This window comes from Thermobia domestica, chromosome 1 (assembly GCF_964235325.1).
Source record: "Thermobia domestica chromosome 1, izTheDome1.hap1.1, whole genome shotgun sequence".
NCBI lineage: Eukaryota > Metazoa > Arthropoda > Insecta > Zygentoma > Lepismatidae > Thermobia > Thermobia domestica.
The window spans coordinates 247461052-247469239 of NC_137454.1; positions in this window are offsets into that span (position 1 = coordinate 247461052).

Consider the following 8188-nt stretch of genomic DNA (forward strand, 5'->3'; position numbering starts at 1 on the left):
AACAATTTTTCATGAATCGAAATATTATCTGTCTTATATGGAAAAATTGAAGAACATTTTATGAGTCGGATAATTTTTATCATTTTGAACCAAAGAGATAAGTGAAAGGAATTTTCATGAATCGGAACATTTTCATCACGATGTAGAAACAAGTGAAAAAACTTTTCGTAATCCGGACAATTTTGTATAGTGATGTTTGGTGGAAAATTTTCCACTATATTTAACTGCACATTCAGCTATAAAATTCAATTCCTGTGGAGGAAAGTTAGACAGCAACAAATTGTCCTTTTCCAATTAGCTTTCGGAAACCAGAATATTTTCTAATATTTCAAGTTGGGAAGTAAAATATACAGTGTTTCTCTCTCTCTCTCTCTCCCTCTGTGTGTGTGCGTGTGTAAAGTGCAGGGAATATACATTGAGTTCGTAGAGAACAAATATCCCATTCCAATATTTAAAATATAACAAGAAATTGAAAAGAAACCTTTGTGAATTTATCAAGTTCAGAAACAGAAAATTCCACTATTTCTTCACATGTAGGCCTGCCTATGTAACGAAATAACTACATAAAAGTTCTTATTTCTAGAAATAACTACAGAAAATAAGAAAAAAAATGATTTTATTGTGTTTAACACTCGTAAATCATAATTTTAATATTGGAATTTTGTATAATCAACATCTTAGAGCAGATATTTGTATTGTAAAACTACCATTATTATGTATAAGATGTATTAGAAATAATGACGATTCGATAAAACAAATACGTATATATATATATATATATATATATATATATATATATATATATATATATATATACAGTGGCGGATACCAGGGGGCTACAGGGGCTATAGCCCCCTTGACGCTCCGGTATACACTGTATTAAAATGAGCTTCAATCCTGCTTTACACTGGATAAAACGGCAAAATATGGTTTAGCCCCTCCCTTAATCATATCCTGGATCCGCCCCTTTATATATATATATATATATATATATATATATATATATATATATATATATATATAAGAAATATGTTTTTTATTTTGTAAATTAAAATTAAATTACTTGTTGCTTTTAGAACGCAGCGCTATTAGTGCTGCTTTTTATGTTTCTTTTATTATTTTATTGGAAGAACAACTACACAAATCAGCTTCCTTATTAGTTATATTTCACTTTCTCTTCTGAATGAATATGTGAATAAATAAATGTTTATTTCCAGAAAATGGTCGGTATTTGCTTTAATGAGTTACTTAAACTCGAATTTTGGGTAGTCCAAAATTTACAGTAGGCACTTTATATTATATCTACTTATTTATAAATGTTGCAGTATGTAAATCTATAAAAGTAGTAAAGCTATGAGAAAACCGTCTTATGCGTATTAAACTGTCGGAATCTAATATTGTAAGATCAAAGGTGGATTCTGAGGGAAGAACGCATTGAAGTTTTTGAAACATTTTTTGAAATGAAGAATCATTAGATTTTCACTTCATGAAACTTTTTAAGACAATATTTATTACGAATAAATTTTACGGCTAAACAACGATGTAGAAATAAGTAGAGTATGTTTTTATGAATCGAAAAATATTCATGACTTTTAATAAATTGACATTTTAAATAATAGAATGGGATATTTATACTCTACGAACTCGATGTATGTTCTCTGCACTTTGCATACACAGACACACACACACACACACACAGACAGAGAGAGAGAGTTGAATTGAGTTGATTTTGAGTTTAATGTCCCTTTCAGCAGCGAGACTATATAAGACGGGACCAACTGATTAACGTGGAATCCGAACTACATGAGCTTCCGCCGGGAATCGAAGCCAGGTCTTCCATGCCAAAGGCGCGTATGCTAAACGCTTAGCAATGAAGGACTCGCAGAGGAAGAGAGAGAGAGAGAGAGAGAGAGAGAGAGAGAGAGAAACTGTGTATAATTTTACTTCCCAACTTGAAATATTAGAAACTTTTTCCGTTCCCGAAAGCTAATTGGAAAATTATAATTTGTTGCTGACTAACTTTCCTCTACAGAAATTCAATTTTGTAGCTCTATGTGCAGTTTAATATAGTGGAAAATTTTCCGCCTAACATCACTATATATAATATCCAAAATTGCCCGGCTTATGAAAAGTTTTTTCCACTTGTTTCTACATCGTGATGACAATTTTCCGATCTATGAAAATTCCTTTCACTTGTCTCTACAGAGCAATAAAACTTTCCGATTCACAAAAAGTTGTTTTAATTTTTGCTTCAAAATGATGAAATTTTACCGACTCATAAAAAGTTCTTCAATTTTTCCATATAAGACAGAAAATATTTCGATTCATGAAAAATTGTTTCACTTGTTCCTACATAGTACTGAAAATTGTCTGAGCCATGAAAATTTTCAGATTCTTTAAACGATCTTTCACTTTTTAACATTTCTATACATGAATTCAACCAATTTTATGATTGTTGAGGAATTGTTACTTGATTACTGATATTTTTTAGAACGGAAAATTTTCCACGGGAAATTTTCCACCTCAGATCGCTACCTATGATGTTCATTGGGCAACACGCTCTGAACCAGAGAGGTTCATCTCAAAATGGAGAAATGTTTCATGCGTCATCTACTCACAATTTTACTTGGATATAGGCTTGACTCAGTGCTACCAACTACTGTCAGTGCCGAGAAAAGTTACGCGTAAGTTGAGTTGCATCTGTCTAGGCGTTCTCACAACTGCAAATGACCTGAACCCCAAGTAATGGAATTATAACAGTCAGGGGTCCAGGTACTTATGTAAGTGGCTGTACCAACTACATTCCATAACAAAATAAAATATGATTAACTACAAGAATCACGTAACATTCAATAGAAGAAAGAGAAAAAAGAAAAATACAATAGAATGTATATAGTGTTACACAAAAAGTTTTGACTTACCTGAAATCAAAAATATCGTTTACTGAAGAAATGTGTGGACTTCTGCTTCAGGAAAACATAGTGTCTATCATACATCCACCAACAGTCACGCTACACTGGCTTACGAATTATGGTCCTGCTTTGTCTCACTCAGGGGAAGGGGGGTCTATCTATACCGGACTTACCATATTCAATATGTATGGCTGAATATGTTCGCCATGCTGAGAAGCTTCAGAAAGACGATTCACTGCTCAAAACCAATTTTTTTCCTAAAAACTAATAGGCGATTCTGGAAGGTTTTGTGCCACCGAATTAAAAAATAATAATAGTTTTTGCGTATCAGGTCTCAATTTTTGGAAAATCTGGAAAATTCAAGTAATTCAAGTTTCTACATTCTGGGACTAATTTATATCTGATATTAAAAATATCCTTTTCATAATAATTACACACACACACACACACACACACACACACATATATATATATATATATATATATATATATATATATATATATATATATATATATATATATATATATATATATATATATATACTACACACAGCATGCGTTATTCGTACATTGCATGACCATTAATGGAAAGTACATTACTTCCAGGCCCCGCCTTAGACGAAAGTTGAAAAAATGTTGCGGAAAAAAGTGGAAGCTTTACCGTCGAAAGTAACTTTTCCCACCTACACCTGGCAACATCGGACGGCGGTGAAACAACTGAACATCAATATTGTATTTTTACTTCCTTGCTTGTTGGTGTGGTAAGCTGCATTGTCTCTTGACGTACTTTGCTAATAGAAGATAAACAACATTACTACATGTGTTCTTGAGACTCATAAGTTGTGGATGTTTTGTTGTGGGGTGAAATTTGAAAACTTGGTGTGTTGTGTGTTTCATAGTGATAAAATTTTGAAAATGCCTAGGAAGTGTAAAAATGATCTTGACAACTTCTGTCATGTGTGTGGACGGATAACTCCAAAACCTAAGTTCACTAAGATAACAACTGTTGTGAAATAAGCGTATGAATTGTAATTTTCATCGAAAACCGACGTAGACAAATCCTGGGCAGCGAAATTCTGTTGTAAATCGTGTGCAGTAAATCTAAGGGGCTGGTAACATGGTTCTCACAAGTATATACCATATGCTACACCAATGATATGGTTTGAATCACGTGATCATCTACACGACTCTTACTTTTGTCTGTCAAATGTAAAGGGAATAACCTCCAAGGGTAAACGATCAGTACAATACCCAGATCTACAATAGGTATTGTAGATGGGATCTCAGATGCCCACATGGTTAATGTTTTCCTGTGCCAGTGCCGCCAAACGTATGGACAGTAGACAGTAAGGATGTTGATGAAAGTGAAGATGTTATGGATACTGAGAGTGCAGTACACGTGCCAGAAAACAACATTTGATAACGCAAGAGAAACTGAACGACCTTATTAGAGACTTGAAGCTACCCAAGCAAAAAGCTGAACTCTTAGCTTCAAGAATTCAAGGTTGGAAACTTCTTCAAAAGGTAACGAAAGTGACATTTTATCAAGATAGACGTGACTTCCTCAAATTTTACAGCAGTAGTGATGATTGCATGTATTGTACTGACGTAGAAGGACTGATGCAGACATTACAAATAAAGTATAAAGTCGATGAGTGGCGTTTATTCTTGAACTCGTCAAAAGCAAGTATGAAGTGTGTTCTCCTCTACAACGGTAATACATACCCTTCCATTTCAGTTCGATATTCCGTTAAATTGAAGGAGACGTATCAAAATGTGAAACTCCTTTTAAACAAAGTGAGCTATGCTGAGCATATGTGGCGACTTGAAGGTGATTGGTTTGGTGTTATTGTTACATTTGGACTATTCAAAGTATTGTTGTTTTCTGTGTAAGTGGGACAGTAGAGCAAGGGATCTGCACTACACACAAAGAGAATGGCCTACTCGTACATCCCTCACTCCCGGAATTAAGAATGTGAAAGAGAAACCCCTTATTGATCCCAAGAAAATTTTTCTGTCTCCCCTGTACATTAAATTAGACCTTATGAAGGTGTTCGTAAAAGGGTTGGTAAAGGAAAGACAAGGATTGGAGGAGGAGTTGTTGCCAAACCTGCACACTATGGGATGCAACATGTCACTGAAAGTGCATTTTCTACACAGTCACCTGTCTTTCTTTCCCGAAAACCTAGGAGCTGTGTCTGATGAGCACGGTGAGAGGTTTCACCAATCCATTCAGACTCTGGAGCAGTGGCACAAAGGAAAATCTGGTGTGTAAATGTTCGCAGATTTCTGCTGCAACTTGGCACGTGACACGCTCCCCACATCACACAAGAGGCAAGCTTCATAAGTATTTCTTTTTGTTTGAGTGCCAATGTATAAATGCAGTGATTTCAGCCGCGGTTCTGCCTCACTTACACGTGGAAACTTTGTAGTTTTCATTGTTAGGGGCATAGAAGTTTTTCGCAGATTGACATACAAATTGTCGCATATGTTTTTACAAATCTTGCATTTTGTCGCATTTTGGACTATACAATTGTACATTTTGTCGCCAAGTAAATTAGTTTAAAGATTAAATATAGTAAGATTTTATGCAAACTCTAATACAGGCTTAATATAGTACTTCATCAACTTGCGAAAAACCCCTTGCCCCTATTCGTTGTTTATTAGTCTAATATGAATGGAATTGCCACGAAATAAAAAGATATATATTTTCGTTTATATTTCTGAGATCCAGATGTGCCACGTATATATTTTTTCAACATCTCGTTTTTACATCGAAGTCACAATATTTATTAAAATTCATACATTAAAAAAAAAAGCCTTTTAATCTTTATTTACAAATTTCTCAACAACCAGATCTGATACAGCATATCTGACTTCAGATTCGTAATGAGAAGGTCAAAAACTATAAAGAACACTTACTTTCGTTCAGGAAAGAGAAAAAAAGTGAAAATTTGTAGGACAGTGTTCCCTCAAGGAATGTGCTAAAGATGTCATTCTTCAGTCAAATATTATTAACATACAGTACTCAGAAACTGAAAATAGTTCCAGTGATGACTTAAGTTGGTTGAGGATCTAGATTCAATTTCAGATTACCAGGTAATATAAAAAAACTATTATTATTATTATTATTATTATTATTAACAACAACAATAATAATAATAATAATAATAATAATAATAATAATAATAATAATATTATTATTATTATTATTATTAATAATAATAATAATATATTCGATTGTTTCTCTGGTTCTGCTTTTCTTTCTTTGGTAATAATCAAGCATGTATTCTACTTTCTTTGATAATCAAGCTTGCGCCAAGTGAACTTTGTGGTGGACAAACACCATGTGCTTGGGTTTTCTCGGGGTTCTCCCACTTTCTTCATTCCACCAATTCATTCATTTCTCACCATTACCATCTCCTTTAGAATATCCGGCATAACCGTGGGACGTAACACTTAAAGATATTCAAGCACGTATAAGAAAATAGCCTAGTAATTCAATGTTGACTGCTTAGCCTACATCAAATCTGACAACACTGCAACCGGTGTATCTACCTCCCTACCTCCGCGGCCAGGAACAAAGTCCGACTACTAGCCTATAGTAAATGAAATTGATAGAATAGACTTTCAAGGAGAAATGTAGGCTTCAAGCGGGTTATATTTGAGTATCTATACATAGTTAAATGTACTCCTAAATAATAAATAATAATGAAAACTCAATCCTCTTACGATGTTAGACATTGAAAATGCACTCCTTAAGAAGTGGTAATATAAGTATTCACAATTTTAAATGTAAAATAATTATCATTTTTATCTAAACTTTAGGGACAAACATAAAAGTATTGACAATTAAAAATTAACAATTTAGTAAAAGTCACGCTACGACATTGACAGCAAACTATAATGTACGGGGTTTCCACATAAACACTTAACTAGCTCAATATTTTATTTTAAAAATAAATGTGTAGACACATGTGTGGAAATTATTACAAACTGAGGAGTATAGATATTGAAGATTCCTTCCCCCTTATTTAGTACACATATGTCAAGACTGCTAGATTTCTTGCCATGTTCTAAGCGGCATAGTGTCATTAATGTTAGCAATAGCATCGGTGCTCGTTTGCTAGGCAATGTCCTATCTATTTATTCGAAACATGATATTTTTTAGTTTAACTTAACAGAAAGAAGTCCAAGGGAATTATATTTTGTGAACGAGGTGGCCAGAGTTGAATTAAAATGGACTAATGATTTGATTGAACAAGATCCCACACCACCTTTCCTCTATCTTGTTAAAGTTCCGTGGTGACATGATTGTTATCTGAGCCCCAGATTCTCACATTGTGAATGTTCAGTTTTCCTGAAACATGGAAGGTGGCCTCATCACCAAAATATTTGGGTAAGAAACATTGCATTCTCATAATTCGTTGCAACTTATTATTTGTAAACCCATTTGTGTTGGTGTATCGCCTGGTTCGTGTGCTCGTAACAGTTGCACTCGCTAAATTTCTTGTACCATGCACGAATTGACAAACGTGATGGTGGGTGTTTTTCACACCTACTCCTGTAGTTCTGCTGAGTTTGCGTATCCGATTTTGTTTCAATAAACCACGATACACTTTTTTAGGAGTAGCCACAGTTTAGAAGTTTATTTCTCAATCTTTTACCCTCAGTAGAGGAACTATAAAGATAACAAAGAAAGTTCTGTCGTTTTTTGTGGAGGTCTCTATTCAATTGGCCCTCATACCGTGAGTTCAATGCGAATGGAGATAAAGCAAAGGTCAATTGTTGCTGTGGGTAGCGGTATATCAAACATACTAGCAGTTCAGTTACACCGTGAACTTGCGTAATGACACAGTGAACATGGGACCTCCATACAGCATCCTAAGGGCGTGTATGCTGTACGAGTTCACAATCTGTTGTCAAACGCCGCTGCAGAAGGACGGAAGATATGCCAGGTCTTTGGTGAGGGTGTCGTGGTGCAGACAGTGCAACGGTGGTTTAACAAGTTTAAGGACGGTGACGAAACACTCGAAGACGCAACCTGTTCCAGAAGACCAACACATATACAAATTGAAGATCGTCAGGCAACAATTGAGGTGAACAGTGGCCAGCCATGTGAGAAACTGAGACTATAATTCAGTGTAAGTGGAGAAACCATTCGGCAGCACCTCCATTAACTTAGGAAGCGCTACAAATTGGGTCGATGAGTCCCACATGAATTGACTCCAGGCCAGAAGGCAAACCCGAGCAATTTTTTTTTCTGTTTCATCTGA